The 23,423-nt window shown below is 43.9% G+C and overlaps 1 protein-coding gene across 8 annotated transcripts in view; it reads left to right on the top strand.

Moving 5' to 3' along the window:
* Window positions 1-23,423, top strand: part of LOC135206625 (peroxisome biogenesis factor 2-like) — a 37,272-nt gene that overhangs the window by 8,239 nt on the left and 5,610 nt on the right. For 2 of the 8 annotated variants that reach the window (XM_064237985.1, XM_064238023.1), the window contains exon 2: window positions 4,473-4,702. The exons of 3 other annotated variants lie outside the window; for them this stretch is intronic. The gene's annotated coding sequence lies outside the window, so the exon portion shown is untranslated. Of the gene's footprint in view, window positions 1-705; window positions 748-883; window positions 903-2,581; window positions 2,726-4,472; window positions 4,703-23,423 lie in introns of those variants that run through there. 3 more of the 8 variants (XM_064238007.1, XM_064238014.1, XM_064237999.1) reach the window with 3 other exon arrangements.

Raw genomic sequence — 23,423 nt, 5'->3', positions numbered from 1 at the left:
GACTGGTCTTTGGGGGTCTTGGCTAAAAAGACTCAGAACCCGGATTCCATTCGCCCGCGGATCTCAACAGTGTACTGACGTGCATAGATAAGGCAGTTAGAGATGGATCGAGCGAAGTAGCCTCCCTGTTTGGAGCAGGGGTTCTTAAGAAAAGATCAGTCTCTGCTCTTTTCTTACAAAGTCCGTTCTCGCATGCCTCCCCCAAAGAAGCTCGCTTCTATATTCGCAATTCGCAGCTCTCGCCTCTTCTCTTCCCGAAGAAGATAATCCAGGACATCTCAGGATCTATCTCTGGGAAGGCGACTCAAGACATGTCCGCTCAGTCTGCCCGGAAACCTAGGTTCTGGAGAGGGAGGCTTCAACCTTCCGGACTCACCAGTGGTAGCTTACACACTCCCCCTGAAACCCCCCCAAGAGGCGGCGCGAGCGCTAAACCACGCCCCCTTGGGCGGTGCTATCAGAGACGAGCGGGTTGACTCGGCAAAAGTAGTCACAATTTTGAAGTTGACTTCGGCATAGAAGGTTCTCTTTTCCCTCCCGCTCTGCCCACTGCTAAAATATGAAGAGGCAAATTCTTTCCTACGTGGATGTTCATCGGCTGAGTGACGACTCCAGCGAAGAGGAGAATGTAGACCGTAACAAAAAAAACGTCCACAATCGACTGCAGAAGTGAAATGCTTCAAATTCTGATATCGTGAATATGTTACTCCAACAGAATCAAACTCTCATGAAAATTATTCAGAAAGGGTAAGGTTTTTAAATTCTTGTTTACAACGAAACCGGCATATGGAAAGCAGCGGAGTTAGACTTATGAGTCACAAATGCAAATGGCGGCCCACATACGTAAGTTTGTTATTGTTTTGAATGGCTGGAGCAGCCAGTTCCGAACGTAGCGTAACTGCGTAAGTAGCGTAAGCAAAGCATGTGCATGATTACTACATGAAATAATGGTAGAAAACCAACTAAATGCTCCAATTTATATATAACAAGCTTATAACTAGGTATACAATACAAATTGCTTGCTTGACACATCAAAACCACGTAGCTTAATAGGTAGTAGGCTAGGCCACAGGTAAGTTTAGGCTGTTCGAGTTCACGTTTCTCATTTTTCAAACCTATCGATGCTAGCTAGGCCCTGGGGGGCGATCTGCAAAGGGTTACATAGGAAGCAGGTCTAGATTATGTTAATAAAATAACAGATACATACCTTACATAGTCACTTAATAAGGCCTGAATTAACCTAAGAGGCTATTTGAGTCGTGAACCCCTTTGCTTGACTTCAGCCTTCTAGGTCCGCTGCTGTCCATATTACGATACCTGTTGAATAAAACACTTTATTAAAGGTTGGTAAATAAATCATGATATAAAAACATTCAACTCGGCAGAAGTGGTTCACCTGCTAAGAAGAATGAGGCTCCCCCTCCTACTAAACGCTCGAGACGATCACCTGAATTACCTGAAAGTGCAAATTTAGACCTCTTTTCCTTTTATAATAATGAAGATGAAAGTGATATGAAGATTTCAACCTTCTTACCTTCCATAAACCCATTCCTTCATATATTTCCACCAATTTCAAAAGCTGAACCATCTTTCATAGAGAAGGGAAAATTCAATTGAATAACTCACTAGTAGCATTAACTTCAGTGAAGGGCATAGTGATAACATTGATAAATTCTTTGTAAGTAGTCAAAATAAGGAGTTTTCAGACTTTTTAAATTAATAAATACTCCAAAGTTGAATTTCTGGCCTGAAGGTAAGATATTTGATGACACCCACAAGAGAAAATTTTTCTATGACATAGAAATATTAAGAATAGTATTTCTGCCTTTCAAGGGCATGCAGCACTGGCACACATAGTGTTACCCCTCCAAAGTAAATGACATTGATTCTTGTCAAGATTATTATTGGTCCCCTAAGGAAGAGCATAGACCTTATACAAAATTTGATAAGGAATTTCAGAAGTAGAGCACTTCCTAGATACCTCAAGGAAGAGATAAGAGATCTCATAATCAAAGCAGACATTAAAGAAGTTTGGAATTTAACTGAAGACCAAAAACAGCCATTGCTGCCTGCTTTCGTAAGGGTCCCCTCCATCAGAGGAGGGGCAGCAAACTTCAGGGGTAGGAAATTCAACTTTGGGGGCAGATTTCAGGGAAGAAGGTTCAGTTTCCTCAAAGGTAACCCTAGCTTTAGATTCAAGTCTCGCCGCTTAGAAGAGGTAATAGGCGAGGTGGGTACAGGGGGGGGAGAGTCCCCCCCCCCCAACCCAAATGGACAAGCGACTAGTTCAGGAGCCAGAGAAAGGAAATAAAAAATAAATCATTCTCTATCCTAGAAATTGAGCCTTGCTCCACACCAGGTCAAAGAGAGGTTTTTTCAGCACTAGTTTTTTATGCACAGAGCACAATAAGCTTCACTCAGCGCCAGACCAAGATGTTTGCTCAGCACCAGAACATGAGTTTTTTCTCGCACCAGTTGATAACGAGGTTCACTCGGCACCAGTTGATAATGAGCTTTGCTCCGCACCAGTTAATAATGAGCTTTGCTCCGCACCAATTAATAATGAGCTTTGCTCCGCACCAGTTTAATAATGAGCTTTGCTCTGCACCAGACCACCATGACATTGGGCCTAATGCTATAAATAAGGATAGAAGTCAAGAGACCTTGCCTTTGGACTCAAACCCAATGAATAACTACTCCCAGAGCCCCCCAGCGAGTAGGATAGGTAAGTCATTACTAATGAACATTGATAGTTGGAGAAAGCTTCCTAATGCCTCTTTTGCTTGTAGAATTATCAAGGAAGGGGTGAGAATTCCATTTAATAATAAACTAAAAGCCCAGAGATCATTAAAAAGGGTAGGTAAAGATAGATTTTATTCAACTAACAAGCGGAAAATATTGGAAAGAGAATGTGACAGACTGCTAAAACTAGGAGTCATAGAGCAGATCCCCAGAACTTCCTTTTACTTTTCCAACCACATATTTTATAAATTAAAACCAGATGGAACAGTAAGGACTAATCTTTGATATGAAGGTGCTTAACACCATGATAAGAAAAACCTTCCTTTACCATGCTTAAGGCCAATACAATATTTCCCTATCTACATCTAAACTCTTGGGCCTGCAAACTAGATTTAAAAGATGCTTATTGGCACATTCCATTACATACAAGTAGCCAGAAATTTCTACCTCAAGCTAGGTAAAAGGAAGTTCAAAATGGGACTGTGGTACCCTTTGGACTAAAGACAGCTCTTATATATTTTCAAAGATAATGTACACGGTGATCAAGTATATTAGAACTACATACAACATCTTAATATTTCAACTATCTGATGAAATTCTCATATTAGCAAAAGATTATTTAAAATGTAAAAAATCACATTCAGTTAATCATTAGGATATTGTCAGACTTAGGATGGAATATCTCTTTAAAAAATCTACAATTGAACCGGCTCAAAGAATTGAATTTTTAGGAGTGCGTTACAATATGATTAAGAAAACTATGAATCCCATTCAGAAAAACATAGAGAAGTGTATCAAATTGGCCAAAGCTTTCTCCAACTCTGTTAAATCTGACCTTCCACTCACCCTATCAGATGTTAATTGGAGCCTTAAATTTCAGTGCTTCCTATACAAGCTGGGGAAGATTCCATCTTAAAAATATCTCCACAGATACCACAGTTATTTTAATCAGGGTACAAAATCATTCCACAACTCCTTCAAAAAACTACCTAAAGCCATGGGAACTGAGACAAATGTACAGAGAGGTTAACATTCCAAATTCACAAATAGATGCAGAACTTTTCACAGATGCTTCCAACCAGGGTTGGGGAGGAGCATTAGTAATAGCGGGTAAAATACTCTCAATAAATGGAACTTGGGACACATGAAGAATCCTCCCTTCACATTAATGTAAGAGAGTTATTAGCGTGCTTCTTTAGTCTATGGAAAAACACTTCACTACAAGGTGTTATACAACAAAGTAGTCTTAATTCATGTAGATTCAAGGTTACAAATTGTTGGCTAAGGAAGCAGGGTAGTATCAGAAAACAAGGTAGCCCTCATGAACTGGTCAGGAAAATACTAAGTAACATGAAAGGATCATAACATACAGATAAATTCCAGATGGATCAGGGGAGTAAGTAACACCAATTGCAGACTCACTTTCCAGAGACCTGGGTTCAATCCACACAGAAACTTGCCTCAGTGACAGTCTATTCTCCTTAATCTGCACCGACTTCAATTTCAACCGGAAATAGATCTGTTCTCAAATGGCTTCAATACTAAGTGCAAAAAGTTTTGTTCATCTCTTCCAAACCAAAAAGCCATCAGCAATAATGCAACTTACGATTAGCTGGGGGAAGGGACCAACACCTCTCTATGCCTTTCCACCAGGATTCTTACTACACAAAGTAGCTTTTAAAATCTATAAAGAATGCAATAATAACATGCTTTTCTGTACCATATCGCAGGGGACAGAACCATGGATTCCATTAGTGAGGTCAGTTTCGAAGCAGCACAAACTATATACGGTGAAGATAGAAGACTACCAGATAGTTCTCAAGGACTGTATCTCACCCTCAGCAAAGCTCCAATCAACTTTGATCGCCTTCAAAATTTAAAGGACCAGCTCCCAAATGTCTTTTCCTCCTGAGGTTTGCACCAAAATTGCTATCAGCTTGAGGGACAGCTCCATGCACAAGTATGAAAACCTGTATAACATTTTTAAAAGTTCATTCATAAGGAGTATGGAAGCGACAACAAAATTCCCCCTGTTAGCAATTATTTTATTTTTCAATCACCTTATAGACAAGGGACTGGCTTTACAATACCCTGAAGAGCTACAGAGCAGCTTTAGGTCCTATATTGTCAGGATATTTCCCAGGTTACTGTCTTGCAGAAGACAAATATGTCAAAGCAATGATATCGGGGGTGAATAGAAGGAAGCCGAGCAACACTCACCAGTTCCTGGCTGGGATCTAGACAAAGTAATTTCGTTTCTCAACACCACAAGAGATAACTCTACCTTACTACTGACACAGAAAACCTTCATTTCTAGTAGCCTTAGCTTGCCCTTTAAGAGCAAATCAATTTAACAATCTCTGCATTTCCAGGAGCACTTCACCCCAGAACACATTGTCCTACGGAACCACCCTTCCTTCATGCCAAAAACCAAAAGAAACAACTACACACCAATAGAGATCAGCTTTAGAAAGCTTCCTAACAGACCAAAAAATATGTCCAGTCAGACAATTGAACTTCTATTTGGAATACACAAACAAAGTCTGTAGGGAAAGAAACATAGACAGGAAAGACCACATATGGCTAGATGAACACTTCCAAGATAATGTCTTTACAAAAAATGAGACAACTTTTTAGGGAGTGCATTTCAGAGCCGACCCAAATGCAACTAAACAGTCAACTAATTTCCACTCTATAATGGGGTCAAGCTTCATCAAGACTGCTATACAATGGTATATCTTTACAAGAAATCATGTCCAGAATGAATTGGAGAAGCGACTCTGTCTTCAGCTCTTACTATGCTCTCCTCGGCTTACAGGGTGCTTTCGATGCTGTGGTCGCTGGACTTCATCTTCAAGCCCCTGAAGCATCGGCCTAGCTACCCACTGGTGAGTCCGGAAGGTTGAAGCCTCCCTCTCCAGAACTGTAAGTTACTTGTGAACGAAGGTTCTGGAGTGGGAGGTGAGACCTTCCGGACTCAAGGTCTGGGTCACCCTCAACCCTTCCCCGGGAGCCGAGGAGACCATGTAACTAGGAGAGGATATTCTAACAAACTTCATAATCCAACAGAGTAGGTTATATATACAAGAATACACACATACAATCACTATTATTCCAGAGAAAAACAAACTAACTGCAATCTTTCATTATTTATTTCAACCGAAACAGCACAAGAGATTGACCTTACTAGTAAAAAGACTTTGTGTTCAACAAAATTTTGCACCTTCACAGTAATTTCTTCATAACTTGAACAGCCTAAGGTAAGCTCAACCACTTCTGTGTAGTTTTTGTGCTTTAACAACTTCAAAAATGTGACTACTTTTGCCGAGTCAACCCGCTCGTCTCTGATAGCACCACCCAAGGGGGCGTGGTTTAGCGCTCGCGCCGCCCTCTTGGGGGGTTTCAGGGGGAGTGTGTAAGCTACCACTGGTGAGTCCGGAAGGTCTCACCTCCCACTCCAGAACCTTCGTTCACAAGTAAACTTACAGACCTCCTTCCAGACGAAGACTAAGAAGGAGACTCCAAGCTAGACAGGAGCCCTTTCGAGGGGGCCCCCCTTCTAGAGCCTCTACCTCAAGAGGTAATAGGCCCGTTCAAGAGAGGAAGCGACAACCGTCCCTCTCGATTATCCGAGAGGATATCTGATTCCCTTTACAGGAAGACCACCTTTGAACGACGACTCCGAGGGGAGTTGGTGGCCAGGTACAGGGATCCCATCATGAGCACGCTCTAACGCAGGCATTAGTAGAACAAATGTTAGAGAAAGAGGCTATAGAGCTAGTGAGCGACCCATGCTCAGCGGGCTTTTACAACCGCCTATTTCTAGTTCCGCAAAAGCCTCAGGAGGATGGAGACCGGTTCTGGATGTAAGCGCCCTGAATTCTTGTAGAAAAGAGGAAGTTCGCCATGGAGACGACATCCTCAGTGTTGGCGGCTCTTCGTCCAGGGATTGGATGGTGTCCCTAGATCTTCAGGACGCTTACTTCCATGTGCCTATCCATCCTTCTTCAAGGAAATACCTCAGGTTCATGGTGGGAGGAAGGATATTCCAGTTCAGGGCCTTGTGTTTCGGCCTTCAACAGCCCCTCAGGTCTTCACAGGCCTAATGAAAAATGTAGCAAAGATGGCTACATTTGGAGGGAGTCAGGGTGTCCCTTTACTTGGACGATGGCTAATCAGAGCCAAGTCACAGAAAAGATGTTTGGAGGACCTACAAAAGGACCCTTTTCATGGCGAGTTCTCTGGGACTTTTGGTGAAACTTTCAAAAGTCTCAGTTGATCCCCAGTCAAGATCGTATCTATCTGGGGATTCGGATGGTTTCTCTGGATTTTCGGGCTTTTCCGTCTCCAGAAAGGATAGCCCGAGGGTCAGAGAAAGTCAAAGCCTTCCTAGAGAAAGACGTATGCACAGCGAGGGAGTGGATGAGTTTGTTGGGGACACTAACCTCGTTGGAGCAATTCCTTTCTCTAGGAAGGTTGCACCTCAGACCTCTCCAGTTCTTTCTACATCGAAACTGGAGGTGTCGTTCGCAAAACCTAGAGTTCTCCTTCGAGATTTCAAGAGAAATAAAGAAGGACCTCTCTTGGTGGGCGAACCCTCTCAGGTTTGCAGAAGGGGTGTCCCTTCACATTCGAACCCCAACCAAGTGTTGTATTCCGACGCGTCGGAAACAGGTTGGGGAGAGCAACGCTCGGCTCCAAGAGAAGTGTCAGGCACCTGGAAGAAAGAACAGGTGACCTGGCACATCAACAAGAAAGAGCTGATGGCTGTTTGGGCTAGCTTTGAAAGCATTCGAGCACCTACGTCCTAGCTCGGCAGTTCAGATCAAACTCGGACAAACACCACGGCCCTGGCATACATCAGGAAGTAAGGGGGGACTCACTCCTCTCCCTGTACGAGACAGCAAAAAGAACTTCTGCTGTGGGCAGAGGAAAGGAGATTTGTCTCCTTACCAGGTTCGTACAGGGAGAAAAGAACGTCAGAGCAGACCTCCTAAGCAGGAAAGATCAAGTCCTGCCTGCAGAGTGGACTCTTCACGAGGATGTTTGCCAGGACCTGTGGAATCTTTGGGGCAGGCCTCACATAGACCTCTTCGCCACTGCCAAGAATGCGAGGATAGGCAACTACTGCTCTCCGATATCGGACCGAGGGTAGTGTCGATAGATGCTTTTCTCCTAGATTGGAAGGGCCTAGACATGTATGCTTTTCCTCCCTTCAAGATACTGGGAGAAACTCTCAAGAAGTTTGCAGAATCGGAGGCAGCAAGGATGACGCTGGTAAGCCCCCGTTTCTGGCCCGCACAAGTATGGTTTTTTTTTTCACAGAGGTACTGGAATGGTTAGTAGATTTTCCGAGAACCATTACCACAGATGATCGATCTGCTCAGACAACCCCACTTCGACAGGTATCACAGAAACCTCCCCCGCTCTAGATCTGACTGGCTTCAGACTGTCAAAAGTTTGGTCAGAACGAGAGGGTTTTCTGCAAGAGTTGCAACGGCTATGCAGCAGCAAGAAGGCCTTCATACCCTTAGAGTCTACCAATCGAAGTGGGACGTCTTTCGACGGTGGTGTAGGAACATCACTTTTCCTCTTCCAGTACCTCTGTAACCCAAATAGCAGACTTTCCTTAGGGAGAAAAGTGGACTGGCGGTATCAACCATTAAAGGTTATCGTAGCATGCTGGCTCTGCAGTGTTTAGGCACAGCGACTTAAACATTTCAGAAGACAAGGACCTTCATGATCTAATAAGATCTTTTTGAGACATCCAAAAAGGTTTCGCCAGAGATTCCGAGTTGGAATCTGGATGTAGTGCTACGTTTCCTGAGTCCCCTAAGTTCGAACCGCCTCAGTCTGCCTCTTTTTTAGAGACCACGAGGAAAGACACTTTTTCTCATGGCATGGCTTCCGCAAAGAGGATTAGTGGAACTCCATGCAATAGAAGGGAATGTGGGATTCAGAGGAGATGCAGCTATCTGTGCATTCTACCTTCGTTCTTGGCTAAGAACGAGAACCCCTCAAAATCCTTGGCCTAGGAGTTTTGAAGTCCAAGGTTTGTCTGCCTTAGTAGGCGAGGAAGCAGAGAGGTCACTTGCCAGTATGAAGTTTAAAGTTTTATCTGCAGAGAAAGAAAAAAACTTAAGGGCAATGATGTCAACCTTTGGTGCTCTGTAAGAGATCCAAGGAGGACTCTTTCGAAGAATGCGCTTTCTTTTCTTTATCAGAAGCCTGGTGAAAGAAGCACTTGCAATATGTGATGAAAGTCAATTCAAACTTCTAAAGGTCAAAAGCTCATGAGGTAAGAGCTATTGCCACGTCATTAACTTTCAATAAAACATATCCCTGAGTAATATTATGAAGGCAACATTCTGGCGTTGCAAACTCAGTCTTCGCAAACCCACTATCTGAGAGACGTCAAAATTACGTATGAAAAGTGCTTCGCGTTAGGCCCGTACGTATCGGCGGATTCGGTGCTGGGGCAGGGAGCTGAGCATATCCTTTGTAGTATATATTTTCCCCCGTTGTTTAGGTTGTAAGTTTTTTTGGTTGTTTGAAAGAGCATGCAGGTAGGCATGTCTTTCATGTCGTATGTCTAACAATGATTAGATTGGTTAGGTGATCGGTTTATGTTTGAGCTCCTTGCAATGATAGTGGTTAGGTTCTGTTCATATAAGAGGGCGAATCCCCTTTGACAAGATCCTGCTCGGATTCTATCAAGTAAGCGGATACCAAATCCCGTTTGATAGACCCAAAGAGTCTGTCAGCTGTAGGTCACGCCCTCGCTGAAGCTCTTCAGGCAACGCAGACTCATAGACAGTACTACGAAGTCTTCTGCCTAAACAGGTAAGAACCAAGGTTGTATTTTACATCCTACAACAAGTGTTGTTTTCCCCTTTTTCCTATTATATTGCTGTCTCTTTCCCTCCACCAAAGGTGTCAATCAGCTAAGTATATATCTGACAGGAAAGTTCATGTACAAAAATGTTATTGTTAGTATACAATAAGGTTTGTTCATGAAACTTACCTGTCAGATATATATATAGCTGTATTTTCTGAAGTCCGACAGAATTTTAAAAACTTCCGACACACGCAGTGGTCGGCCAGGTGGTTAGTACCCATTCCCGCCGCTGGGAGGCGGGTATCAGGAACCATTCCCATTTTCTATTCATAATTTTTCTTGTCGCTGGTGCTGAAAACACCTGTTTTCAGTACCTCCGTCTTAGGATTTTGGAAACTTCATTGCCCTAAGTATCCTAATTGTCTTTGATTTATTTACTTGGATTTGTGGCTAGGCATACGCTATCTTAAATTGATTTGAATTGATTCATTTTTGCATAAAATATCTGAATCTAGTTAGGCTAGTTTCAGACGGGGTTGTCTGCAAAGATAGGGTGTGGCTACCGAAAGCTTCGGTAGATCCGCACTTGGTATGTACGAGGGGTATGGGTCTTGCTTCTTTGTTGAGATTTGTCATGTAAGGAGTGTGAGACTTTGTCTATTCCGTAAGGAAGACGTATGATTCGTATGTACGCAGTTGATCAGTAAACATGTCTATTCCGTAAGGAAGACGTATGATTCGTATGTACGCAATTAATCAGTAACAAAAGTCAGGGTAGTGAACCTGCTAACCTTCCTGTAGACTTTATTTTGCCTAACCCTGTAGTATGGCCTACGGGCTATGAATATGTCTACGAGAGGTGCTCGCTCTCCTTCATTGCTGGGAAGTGCTACTTCTGTAATTGTTACTCCTAACCCTGCAGTGTTGCCTTCGGGCCCTAAGCAGTGTCTGTAGAGGAATTGCCCTTTCTCTGATACTCTTTCGATTCGTATCTTAGAATCGAAAGTGCTTGCTTTAGAGAGTAAAAGTGAAGTGCAGAAGTGCAGTGATACCCCTTTGTGTAGTGGAGGGTGCGTCAGATCGGCCTCGTTTTCGCCTCTAGGCCGGGACCTCTGCTTGACTCCCAAGACCCGGGGAGGGAGCATGTCGAAAGCCTAAGGAGGGTTACAAGGAACCCCCCCCGATCTGGCGTGCCTTCGGCAGTTTCTGATGAAAATCCCCAGACTGCCAAAGTGCGTGCGCGTGCACGAATCCTGAAAGATTGCTTCTCGTCCTCCGAAGCGTCCTCCCCATGCAGGGTTGGAGCTTTCGGAAGGACTCGCGCCTCTAAATAGAAGCTTTATAGAAGAGGACGCTTCACGTCCTCTCTCTCTCTCGTTGATGCGTTTCAGTGAGAAGTAAGAAGGCGAACGTCGCCTGAACTCGTGTCCGTCTTTCCACCGAGAAATACGTAAGAGAAGTCATAGTAGCAGGAAGCTTTTGAGAGCGGACGCCCGGGACGCTCGGATGGACTCCGGCGCGCGCGGGGGCACGCCAAAAGTGCGCGCCAGTGGACGCCAAGTGCGCGCCAGTGGACGCCAAGTGCGCGCAGTGGACGCCGAGCGCGCTCCAGTGGACGCCGAGCGTGCACCAGCGCACGCCAGGTGTGTCGCCTGGCTGAAACGTTTTTTCTGTTGAACTCTTTTTTTCAAGCTCTTGTTTCAGATATGGGCCCCTAAAGAATGTTTATCTCTACCTCCGGTGATACCTTCTACCTCACCTGCAAAGAAGGTGAAGTAGGCAGTGCTTCGGAGGAAGTTTAAAGTGAACAGACAACTTCTTCTTTTCGAAACCCAGCAAGACATCGGGTTTGTTTCGTGAATTCAAGAGGTCTCTGTCAAATTAATATTGCTTTTCGCATAGGTGGATGGAGTTAAGGAAAGGGACGCTCTTCAGGAAAGCGCAAGACAGGACTTCCTTTGCCATACTGCCAATAAATTTTAAGCTTTAGCAGGCATTAGTTGTGATAGCGGGAGAGGAAAACTGGTTGGAGAGTTTTCTTCCTCTTCCCAGGATAATTTTGCAAGCTTTTTTTTATTTGCCCATCTGAAAGGGTTTTGCAGATGATAGATTTTGTTAGTTTCTAGTCGGGACTACCTGCCGAATTGAACATCGTCGTTCTACCTGCCGTAAGCCCAGTCTTAACAGGATTCTTGCCCCTCCTCGTTTGAGACGGGAATCGAAAAAAAATTAAAATGCTTGACTCCCTGGATTACGTTTTGTCAATTCAGTGACTTTCCCCCATTGACAATATACTTTCGTTTTGTCAAGTAAGTGGGTATCCCCCTCATTGACAAAATATCTCTTTGTCCCGTAAATGGGTTAGTTCTTTCATTGAAAAAACAAACATCTCATTAACTTGATATTGCGTAAGCGAATAAGCTCTTATTGACAAGATTCGGAAGAGCTCTCATTCGTCATTCGCAGACTCGTACAAGAAATAGACTTGTAGACTACGTCAATGAACGCTTATGTCCAGTAACATAAGAAGCTTGAGCTGACTGCTTCGATTCTCTTAAGTTTTGTTCATGAAACTTGCCTGTCAGATATGTATGTAGCTGTATTTCCGAATTCAGCTATATATGTCTGCCAGGTAAGTATGAACAAACTTTATTGTGATATAATTTCATATTTTGCCTTGCGTTATTTTACTTCTGGTTGGTTTCAAAGTCATATCGCTTGCTGTAGTTACCTTCTTCGGATGGCAACCGAGAGGTCTATTGTCTATTTTAAGGACATTTAATCGTTACTCCCTGCAGCCTTCCAGGAGTTTCCGATTTATCTTTTACCGTTGTATGGTAGTGTTCTGACGACACAAACGCATTCTATATATTTAGCGTTTTCTGTTTCGCTTAAATATACCAGCTGAGAGTCTTTCTGCTAAAAAAATAACGGACCTATTTCTTCGTAGAATAGGGTAGCTGGCAACCCAGACATAAAGTTAAGAGACGACGTTCGTAAGCTGCTGGCTGCTGCTGTCACGCTGTGTCTGTCCTCCAGTCTAACCGAGCCAGTAACAGATCGGGCGCTGTCATGCGCGGTAGGTTACGTCTCTCTCTCCTGCGGGATTGACTGACTAACCGTATCTCTGGTGCTTGGCGGTTACGTCTCCTTCCCTGCGGGATTGACTGACTAACTGTATCTCTGCCTACAATCACGGACTTTAGCCTAAGATTGAGGGGATTTCTTACGTGAATGAATAAACGTTGCATTCGTTTTGCCTTACTATGTTCAACAGAGTTATCTCTTAATCCGTTTCGGTGCTCGTTACCGCACGGTATAGAACTACGAGTCTACCGCAACATTGCACTTTTATATGCTCTCCTGCTTAGGCAAAGCGCAGCCTTATTAGGGAAGTAAAGCATACTCGGGGAGGGAATGGATGAGCTTGCTGGGGGGACCATTTCCTTCCTGAAGAAGTTTGTTTCCCCGAATAGACTGCAATTCAGACCACAGTTTTTTTTTTTTTTCTACCTAAACGGGAAACTGAAAATATTATTCAAGATCTAGGAATGATTCTGAACATCTCTCAGTGCGTTTATCACCTGAGGTGATAGAAAGAAGGTGCCGGACATCTGGATAGGGTTTCAGATGTCTTGGATCTTAATCTGAAAGAAGTAAAAGCGATTCGGTAGTCCCTCCAGTCCTCGTAACGAGTTTGGGAACCAGTGGTCCAGATCAACTCTGATTATTCCACAGCTCTCTCATATCTAAGAAGTATCTTCTCGGTCCCTGTCGAGTTTACGAGAAAGCCTCTTATAACAACAGGCGTAGAATGTAACGATCCTCTAGAGGTTCGTTACAGGATTGCAAAGTCCGTACGAATCGTCTAGATCGACGGCAGCAAACTATTCACTTCCGAGTGGAATCTTTCTTTAGAAGTAAGTTGAGAGTTGTGGAGACTTTAGGGACGCCCTTTCATTCTTCTCTTCGATATGTTGAGGACGAAGAGGCTTCTTCTTTTCTGCTCCCTTATTCTCGATCCGGGATCGGTACCATTAAACGCCATCCTATGATATTGAACGGGGATGGATATTTAGTCTCTTTTCCCCTTTTTTCAATCTCTTAGGAAATGTAATAAGAGGATTTATGACGTCACAGGGAGCGACAATGATGCTGATCGCCCCATGTTGGCCTTCAGGATCCTGGATTCACAGAGGCACATACTTCCTAGTTCACTTTCCAAGGACCTTTTCCGAGAGAGTCGGTCTACTCTAACTCGAAAGGTACCTATAATACCTATATACATCTCCGCTCTGAGTCTGACTACGTTCAGGCTATCGAGATGTTGACAGGAATAAGATTACCGTCTTCCATTTCCGTCTGAAGAATGGGATAAGCTGGCAGTCACAACTATTAAAGAATACGCAAATATGTTGTTGACGGCCTTTGGGCTCAGAGATTTGCGTCTGTCAAACAACAAAGCCCTTCACGATCTTTGAGTTCTGTGGAATCTCGAACCCTCGCTCATCATATGTGTCTCACCTGTTTTCTCGGAGTCAGGACACTCGTGCGAGATCAGGCGACATATAGTAGCCCTGAGTTTCTTGTTGACGAAGTCGGTTGCGTTTATACACCCCGATGATCGTGTAACCATGAGACCAGGTGGACTGTAGGCATTCTTCCTTCGGGACTGAATCGCCTTTTGCTCCTCGCTCCTTTTCTCCTGGCACCAGAAGCTCGAGTCAGGAGTTGATTCGCTGACGACGTTGGGTTGCGTTGATACACCCCAAGGTTTGCTTAGATTGAATCGCCCAGGCAGTCCAGACACTCATCCTTCAGCGAAGAATAGTGCCTTATGGTCTTCAGGGTACAGCCTTGCTGTCCTTGATTCGTCTGACTGGTCAACTGGTCGGTACACCTGACTTTAGTACAGACGGACTGACTGTGAATGTCCAGATCGAAGCTTTCAATATGGAACTTAGACGTAGTCTGAAGTTCTTGATGTCAAAGCATTCGAACCTCTCCTACCTGTTAACTTCTTGCATGTGATCAGGAAGGCCTTCTTCTAACCACCCTAGATACGACAAAGAGGGTTAGTGAGATTTTTAAGCCATCGTCACAAGTTTTGGCTTTAGAGAACACAAGGCGGTGGTGCTCCTCTAACCCATTCCGTTGTGGCCTAAGAATGGTAACCCGTTTTGTCCTTGGGCCAGAAGCTTGGAAGCAAGGATGGCACAAGTTAGTGGGCAGGAGCCAGAGAGAGTCCTGTGCCCTGTCGGGTCTCTCAAGTTTATCTACATAAAACTCAAGAAAGTCGAAGTCAATTCGGGCAATCTGCAGTGTTCCGAAAAAGAAAAAAAAAACCAGACTTGCCCATATCGAAGAACAGCCTGGCTTTAGTGTTAAGGAGTTCTTTCAAAAATGCTCCTTCATTGTGTTTGCACAAAGATTTGAAATCTTTTTTATCTGAATGCTCACGAGGTGAGGGCGCGGCCTCGGAAGCATTTCAACAGAGCATGGCACTCAGCAACATCCTGAGTACCATGTTTAGCGAAGCAACTCTGTGTTCACTTCACACTCCCTGCGAGATGTGAAGATGGCATATGAGATCTGCTGCTCGCTAGGGCCATACGTGTCTGCAGACACAATCTTGGGGGCAAGAAGTACCGCATCATCCTATCCTGTAGAAAATGGTTAGGGAAGAGCTCTTAATTTAGTTGTTGAGTCGCCGACAACGGCGATTTCTTAAACTCTTAAGCCTTAGTTAACACACCTTAACTTGGCTTAGGTTGGTCAGGTGGTGATATATATATTTATATTATATATTTATTTTTATTCTACTCTTAGCCCTCATGGTATGGTCAATATGGTCTAGTCACGTCGTGGTCTCGCCCTGTTGACAGATCATCTGGAGTGCACCAGCTATATAGGTCTCTACCTCGCTGGCAACTCTAGTAGCACAAGCAGACTTACGTGGCAGTAACCACGAAGCCAGCTATGCTAACAGGTGGAACCAAGATGTAAATCATCTGCATGCATTTGTTTCCCAAAATCCTTCTATTCTGTCCCTTCCCACCTCCAAAGGTGGGATTCAGCTATATATATCTGACAGGTAAGTTTCATGAACAAAATGATATGTTATGATACAATAAAGTTTGTTCATACTTACCTGGCAGATATATATAATCAAGTACCCACCCACCTCCCCTCAGGGGACAGTGGAAATAAAAATTATGAATAGAAAATGGGAATGGTTCCTGATACCCGCCTCCCAGCGGCGGGAATGGGTACTAACCACCTGGCCGACCACTGCGTGTGTCGGAAGTTTTTAAAATTCTGTCGGACTTCAGAAAATACAGCTATATATATATCTGCCAGGTAAGTATGAACAAACTTTATTGTATCATAACAATATCATTTTTGTACATACTTACCTGGCAGATATATACGATTGATGGCCCGCCCAGCTCCCCTCAGGAGACAGGTGGAAGAGAAAAATTCTGGCTGGAAAGGGAGATTGGTTCTTACAGCCGCCACCCCCCAGCGGCGGGTAAAGGTAGATCACCTGACCTACCTGTCGCGTGTGCCACGAGTTTTGAATTCTGTCGTGACGTCAGAGACGTAAAGCTAAGTATATATCTGCCAGGTAAGTATGTACAAAACCTTATTGTATACTAACAATAACATGTTTCATGTATGACACTTACCTGGCAGGTATATATATAGCTATATCCTCTGTCGCACTGGCAGAATTTTCAAAACTCGCGGCAACCGCTAGATCACTGGTAGTTCAGGTGATCGCCACCCCGTTCCCGTGGCGCTGGTGCTCGGAACCATTCCCATTTTCGTCAGATTTTTCTCTGCACCCGAACCGTCAACATCGTTGAGGGTTCCCTGCTTGAATTTCGAGCTCGTTAGCTGACTTTTCGCTGTACTTGGATGGATTCTTTTGGTATCGTATTGGAAAGTTGGATTGGCAATCGCGTTTAGATTTTCCTACAATGTCTGATTCTGGTATTGTCTTTAGAGTGTGTGTGAAAGAAGGGTGTAAGGTGAGACTACCGAAAGCCTCGGTAGACCCTCACACAGTGTGTAAGAAGTGTAGAGAGGGTGTGTGTACTTGGGATAATAGGTGTAATGAGTGTGAAAGTTTGAATGAGAAAGAGTGGAAGACTTTCACTAAATATGTGGAGAGATTAGAGAAAGATAGAGTGAGGAGATCGGTGTCTCGGAGTGAGAGGTCATGCTCTTCTAGTAAGGCCTTGAATGCTTCAGTTATTTCTCCACCTCCTTCCCCAGTAGAAGTTGTAGAACCTTCACCTCAGGTTTCTCCTGCGCCTGCTGCTGTTTCTGAGGATCCAAATTATGTTAAAGTGTTTGCCGCCCTTGCATCAATGGGCGATCAGATTCAGCGCCTTACGGACAAAGCGGGTGCTTTTGATTGTGACAGTGTAGTGGAGGGGGCGACTGATCGTCTCTCTTGTGCTCCTAGACCTAGACCGCTGCCAAGCTCCCAGACCCAAGGGAGAAGGCATGTCGACAGTCAAAGGGAGGCGAGAGGGGTCCCCATACGATCAGTCGTCCCTTCAGGCAGTCCTGTTGCGTCCCAGGCTGCAGCAGTGCGCCATAGAAAAGGCGACACTGGGAAGTGCTTTTCTTCTAACGATAGCTCTGCGTCAGGCAGGTATCGAAGCTATGCGGAGGAATCGCGTCCCCTTAAGAGGACGCACAGACCTACGTCATCTCAGGATGAACTCGGCTACGCGCAAGAGAGGTGGAGTAGCCCCAAGATTTTCTCATCTAGTGAGGATGAGGACGTTGTTCCGGTCAAAAGGAGAATGTTTCGTTCAAGGGAGGACGCAAGACATTCTATGGCCGGCGGTTCGCCTGATAAGGGCTCTCCTTCTGCGTCCTGGGTGCGCTCTCCTGTGTCTTCTCCGTCTCACAGACCTCAAGTCTTTGCTTCTCGTCGTATCAGTGCTTCTCACCTTCGATCCCCGCCTTCGCATGCATCCCGTCAGGAAATGGAAACTAAAGACTTCCTTAGAGAAATGCAAGGGAAGTTAGCCGACCTAGTTAAGTCGTGGGAAGCAACGGAGCAGCCTTCTTCAAGACATAAGGACACATCTCTCCCCGTCAAGTCCTCCAAGAGGACACATCATGAGAGTTTGCCTCCTCCTCCTCGCACTTCGGTTTCTCAAGTAGGACGCACGTTGCCGGCTAATACGGACGAGCGCTCCGTCATGCAGGACGCAATAACAAATCGGATTCATGTATGATGGACGTAGCTCAAGCGAGGGACGCAGGACGCAGGCGGCAGGACGTTAACCTGTCTTCCTCCCGATGTGTTCGAAGGGGAGTTTCAACCCTCAGCTCCGTTGTCCCCCCTTGCTCAGTTCTTGAAGAACAAAACGCCTAAGAAGTCATCGTTTTTGAAAATGAAGCTATCTATTACAGCAAAGAAAGCTCTTCAAAGGATTAATACGTGGTTGAAGGAAAAGAGGGAAGCGGGTAAGACTTTTTTCGCCTTCCCTCCAGCCAAATTAGCCTCGAAGTCTGGAATCTGGTATGCAACGGGGGAAAGTCTTGGCCTGGGAGTACCTGCCTCCTCCCAGGGGGACTTTTCCAACATTGTAGACAGTTCCCGCAGACATGCTCTGAATGCGGCCAAAATTTGGTGGACGTCTTCAGAGTTGGATCATCTCTTGAAAGGCATTTTCCGAACATTTGAGGTGTTTAATTTTCTTGACTGGTCCTTGGAGGCTCTGGCTCAAACCTTGGAAGATAAGGAATCATCTACATCTCAGCTTCCAAGCAGTATTATGTCCTGCATGGACAAAGCCCTGAGAGATGGGGCGAATGAGTTGGCATCGCTTTTTGCTTCAGGAGTATTGAAGAAAAGGTCCCTCCTGTGCTCTTTTGCTGCAAAAGGCGTTTCTAACGCTCAGAAATCAGAGTTGGATTTTTCCCCACTCTCAGATCAGCTGTTTCCTTTAGATCTAATCAAGGATATATCGCTATCTCTGACTCAGAAAGCGACCCAGGATCTCTTGACGTCTTCGGTAAGGAAATATTTGCCCCCCAAAGTTGTTAGGAAGACACCTAAGGAGTCAAGACAAGCTAATCAGCCCTTTCGAGGCAAGGCTTTTTCTCGCCCGCCCTTCAGAGGAAAAAGAGCTCCTCCCAAGAGAGGTTCGAAGCCCAGTAATAAACAATGAAGAACAAGTCCTTCAGACATCAGTTGGGGCCAGACTCCAGGGAAGGTTACAAGATCCCCTTCCTGAAGAAACCACCTCTTTCGACATCACCAAGGGATCTTGGAGCTCACTACAACGATCCAGTGAAAGAAGAAGCACTACAAGAGCAAGTCCTTTCTATGCTCAGGAAAGGAGCAATAGAACCTGTTCTGGACCACTCATCCCCAGGATTCTACAACCGGCTTTTCTTAGTAGCGAAATCCTCGGGGGAATGGAGACCAGTACTGGATGTAAGTCATCTCAACTTGTTTGTGGAGAAGACAAAATTTACTATGGAGACGAACGAGTCAGTACTGTCAGCGGTGCGTCCAGGGGACTGGATGGTTACCCTGGACCTTGAAGACGCGTACTTTCATATCCCCATTCATCTGGGATCCAGGAAGTACTTAAGGTTTGTGATCCAGAACAGGGTCTTTCAGTTCAAAGCCCTCTGCTTCGGACTTTGCACAGCTCCGCAGGTGTTTACAAGAGTGATGTCAAGCGTGGCGAAGTGGCTGCATCTTCTAGGGATAAGAGTCTCTCTATATCTAGACGATTGGCTCATAAGAGCCCAATCAAGACAACAATGTCTGGAGGACTTAGAAATGACGTTGGCGTTAACAAACGAATTGGGTCTGATGGTGAACTTAGAAAAGTCGAATCTGATCCCCAAACAGGAGCTAGTCCATTTGGGGATTCTGATTTCCTCAGCGACTTTTCGGGCTTTTCCATCTCCCGACAGTCAAGTTCAATGCATTCGGAAAGTGCAAGCCTTTCTAGAGAAAGACCAATGCTCGGCACGAGAGTGGATGAGCCTACTGGGGACTCTCTCGTCGCTGGAGCGGTTTGTTTCTCTAGGAAGGCTTCACATGAGACCCTTACAAATATTCCTGAACCAAGTCTGGCCAAGAAAATCGCAACCGGATTCCTTCCTGTTTCGAATTCCTTACAAAATCAAGGAGGAATTACTATGGTGGTTAACTCCAGGAAGATTAGTGGAGGGTGCATCGCTCCAACAGAAGAATCCAGACCTTGTATTATTTTCAGACGCTTTGGACGCAGGCTGGGGAGCGACTCTCGGCCCTCGAGAAGTGTCAGGTCGTTGGAGCAAGGAGGAAACGGCATGGCATATAAACAGGAAGGAACTGATGGCGATTTTCTTGGCTTTGAAAACGTTCAAGTTGGTGATCCGCAACAAGGCAGTGCAGGTCAACGCAGACAATACCACAGCTCTGGCGTACATCCGCAAGCAAGGGGGAACGCATTCAGTCTCGCTATGCAAGTTGGCGGAAGAGATCCTTCTATGGGCAGAGAAGGAGAACGTTACCCTGCTCACCAGGTTTATTCAAGGGGAGAAGAATGTGAGAGCGGACCTGTTGAGCAGGGAAGGTCAACTTCTGTCTACAGAGTGGACCATACATCTAGAAGTATGCCAGAGCCTGTGGAATTTATGGGGTCGTCCAGTGGTGGACTTATTTGCGACCGCAATAACAAAGAGATTACCGACATACTGCTCTCCAGTCCCAGACTGTCAAGCATTCGCAGTAGATGCCTTCCTTCTGGATTGGACGGAACTAGACGCTTACGCCTTTCCCCCGTTTAAGATTTTAGGAAAGGTTTTGAAGAAATTCAGGGAGAGTCAAGGGACGAAACTGACTCTCATAGCCCTCTACTGGCCGGCCCAAGATTGGTTCACAGAGGTACTGGAATGGACAGTAGATGTACCAAGAGCACTTCCAGCAAGAGTAGATCTACTCAAACAGCCTCACTTCAACAGGTATCACAAGAACACCCTCGCTCTGGGTCTGACTGCGTTCAGACTATTGAAAGACTTGTCAGAGTGAGGGGGTTTTCTAAAGAAGCGGCCAGAGCTGTGGCCGGAGCAAGAAGAACCTCAACTATCAAGGTGTACCAGGCGAAGTGGGAGATCTTTCGTAAGTGGTGCAAGAGTCGGAAAGTTTCTTCATCCAGTACCTCTGTGACCCAACGAGTTCTTTCTTAAATTCTATAGTGTTTCTCACCTTTTTTTTACAAAAGGTCTGGCACTTGAACTTTCTTTGGCCCCATGATGGCTTATTTAGCAGTTGCATTTGAACAAAAAAAAAAAAAGGCAGAAAAAACCACAAAGGCAGAATGGGTTGGGTCACAAGAGAACATGGGATGCTTTATTTGGGCACTCAGTAAGCGGCCTAGTTACGAGGTGGGCCCTGGAAGGAGCATTTCCCAGTTGTATGAAATCGGAGTCAAAATTTTGTTGGAAAAAGCATATGAAAACCAGGGCATACAAAATCTGAGGTTTGACTGTTGTCTGCTTATCTTACTTAATTCCTTGATGTTCAAGGCCTAGGCTTTGGATTATTGGCTAACAAAAATTACTGAAGCACCAGTCCAGTGAAATTTTGATATTGTGAGTAATAGTCCTATTATGTGAATGATAGATAACAAGATAATTAAAAACTGCAGAATTTGACAAGCAGAAATATTAATAATTTCCTAATTCATCCTCTGCAACCCTAAACAAAAAAGAATAATGACGTTTCTTCTCTGTCACAGGGATGGGGATAGGCATTGTGGCAGTTCCAAAGATGCAATTCTTCTTTCATAGTACAGTATTGAACTACTGATGATAACTTGATTTGATTTTTCATAAAAATACTAGTTTGCCTGTATTGTTTTTTTTAAGTACATAATTGAATCTTATAAAAGTATGTTAGATTACAAGTAGAGTAGTACAATGTTTCACTTCTCAATGCTGAACCTAATTTAGCTCAAAAAAAGATCATTCATGAATATTTTTTCTGTTATTGGCGAGATGTGGTTTAAAGCCAAGTAACAGGTCCACATGTTTGTGCATTATGTATTTGGAATACAAAGATTTTGGTTTATATAATTGAATTGCAGACAAACAGGAGTGTACTAAAATGCAAAGAAAATTTTTGAATGAAGTACAGGTAGATTATTTTTGGCCAAACTTTATATTCCCCAAAAAGTGATAAATACCTAAAAGTTGTTACATATGTACTTGAAAATGTAATTGCAAGTGTACCTGCCATCTGAATACAAAACTTCCTAGTTGAAACAGGAGCAATGCTGCATTACATGCTATGGAGGTTGTGTAGCTATTAATCATTAGAATATGTTTTATATTTGATGATCTGTATAGATTTTGTTTAATAAAAATCTACAGTATTATTTAATGGTTGAACTACTCTGCATTTATTAATTGATGTGTTCTCTTGACAACCACTAGACTGCGCTGCATGGCTAGATGTTGATTTCAAGAAGTAAGTTGCCAACAGTTTAGGGGATATAGAAAAAGTGATGTCTGGAAGGAATCCACGTGAGATCAAAGGCTTAGGGCTTTGATGATCACAGAATTGGCTCTTGCAATCTCTGAAAACATTTCCTAGAAACATCTGAGGCAATGGTATCTTTGGGTTTGAAACATCTCAACAGAATATCATCTTTACCATTAAGTTAAATGCAAAATGATCATGATGTCTGCAAAAGCCTAGAATGGTGAGGCTGACCTTGTTGACAATGGGTGTGTTAAATTTTTGAGACTGGACCTAATAGCTACCTGCTGAGGCATCCTTTTAGTCAGTGGCCAAATAGTACACAGAGAAATCTATGATTTTTCCCAAGTGAACTGTTTCTAAGGAAGTCTACTGAACCTTTCTAAGTTCTGAAGTTACTGCATCTTCCATGATTTCCTTTATATTTCATGTTATTTTGTAAGAGAAACCAGACCTGTTAAGTTTTTGTTCGACTCAAAACTATGCTTTTATGAAGTTGTTCTTTGTTTTACTAGACTTATACACTTATCTTGAGATGATAAACATTGCAGCTGATGACGTTAGTTGAGTGCTTGAACCCCACCATTTACTGTAAACACTTTTGTATAGGAACCTGTTCAGATGTGTATAAGGCAGAATGCATTATTGTACGTTGTCATAGTGTCTCTCCTATTAGAGGTTTGCTCAGGCCCATCATAATTCTTTTCTTCAGAGACAGCTTGGAATTTGGTACGTCTATCTAGTTATCCAGACTTTACAGCTTTGACATATAGTTACAGTGAATAAAGATGGTATCCCGAAACCATTTTTCAACTCCTCCCTTTCTGACCTTACAAGTGTATGTGTTTGAGAAAATCATTTTCTTTCCAGTTTGCCCAAGTGAGACACATTAAGGTAAAGGTTGCATGCTCCAGCTATTTCTGGTGTTTTCACATATGTTTTGTTATCCAATCTCCAAGACTGGATAATGTGGAAACCATGTGGTAACTATTACTGTACTATACAGTACTTAGTGAACCAAATTATTAATGGGCACATAAGTAATCAATTAGGTACTGTAATTTCAATTATGTTCATATGTACTCACCTTAATAAAGCTGTAGTCAGTCTTTAGTTCAACCAAAACTTTCATGGCAGTCACACCCTGACTTATTACTATTTGGTATTTCTAAAGTAGAAGTTTGTTCCTCATTATTAACATATCAGGATTGCTTAGTTTGTAATACTACTATGAATTTTCCTTTCTCTGCCCCCACTGATGGACTGAGATCAGCGAGCTAGTGTCAGTATGTAAACAAGGCAGTTTTAACTCTGTGATTGGTATAACCA

This window comes from Macrobrachium nipponense, chromosome 11 (assembly GCF_015104395.2).
Source record: "Macrobrachium nipponense isolate FS-2020 chromosome 11, ASM1510439v2, whole genome shotgun sequence".
In the NCBI taxonomy this organism is placed as follows: domain Eukaryota; kingdom Metazoa; phylum Arthropoda; class Malacostraca; order Decapoda; family Palaemonidae; genus Macrobrachium; species Macrobrachium nipponense.
Note: the sequence above shows the minus strand (reverse complement) of the source record. Positions and strands in the feature narration are given on the sequence as shown.